The following is an 894-nucleotide window of genomic DNA, read 5'->3' as shown; positions in this document are numbered from 1 at the left end:
ACCAAAATACCCATGTATGTTGTCATTTCATGCAATAAAAATAAACTTACCATGCATAGTTGTCCACACAAACTGATTCCTTGAATTTCATCTTGTGTTTGCATTTTTGGCATCTCATCCATCTTCTTAGAAGCCTTTTCTTCTGCATCCATTTGATTATTTCTCTGTGTCTTTTAGATTTAGTTCTGCCTTCAATAAGCTCTCTTAGCTCAGTGGCTAAACCAGGCATTATTTGGCTACGATATTACAATATGACTTGATTAGGGCCTACCTATTTTCTTATCCCCTGTTCTTTCCACACACATCACACAAGCTTCCGGAGTCCCCGAGTTCCCATTATAGGTCGGGGGTGACGAGGGTGAAACAAGCCAATCATAATTGTATTCACAGGCTGGAGGAGGAGCCATCCGGCCTCCTCCATCATATTGGCTGGTTGTCAACTTGTCAATCACCTCGCATCACCACGACAACCGGTGACAACCTAGACAGACACGCCCATCCTTCACTCACTCAACAAGTTCATTATTGGATGGGCAGCTAGCATTAGCATTGATTACAAAGAATGAATACACGGTCTGGTAAAATGTCCGATACCAGTGTTCCCAGTGGCGATGCGCAAAATAATAAAAAAATAAATCCAGGTACTGTCGGGAGAAAGAGAAAGAAGTCAACAGCGGGTACTTCCAGTAAAAAGAAAACTACACCTGTGGACCATGCTGTGCACATGGACAACAACGGTGACAGTAAGCAAGACTGCGTGTTATCTTTTCATTAAAGATGTTTGATCAGGATAACACGGACTGATAGATTTGTACTACATAATTCAACCAGATTAGTGAAGTGTCCAATGATTAATTTTGTGTGTATGTGTTTGTATGCACGTGTGTGTGCGCG

General features: G+C 41.8%; 1 pseudogene; it reads right to left on the bottom strand.

Annotated features, from left to right (window-relative positions):
• Window positions 1-229, bottom strand: part of LOC147819739 (uncharacterized) — a 2,108-nt pseudogene extending 1,879 nt beyond the window's left edge.
• Between the last annotated feature and the right edge of the window lie 665 nt (window positions 230-894).

This window comes from Seriola lalandi, unplaced genomic scaffold (genome assembly GCF_002814215.2).
Source record: "Seriola lalandi dorsalis isolate HSWRI2012SDOR001 ecotype SW California unplaced genomic scaffold, Sedor1 jcf7180002049927, whole genome shotgun sequence".
Lineage (NCBI taxonomy): Eukaryota > Metazoa > Chordata > Actinopteri > Carangiformes > Carangidae > Seriola > Seriola lalandi.
This window is presented reverse-complemented; position numbering and strand designations above follow the sequence as displayed.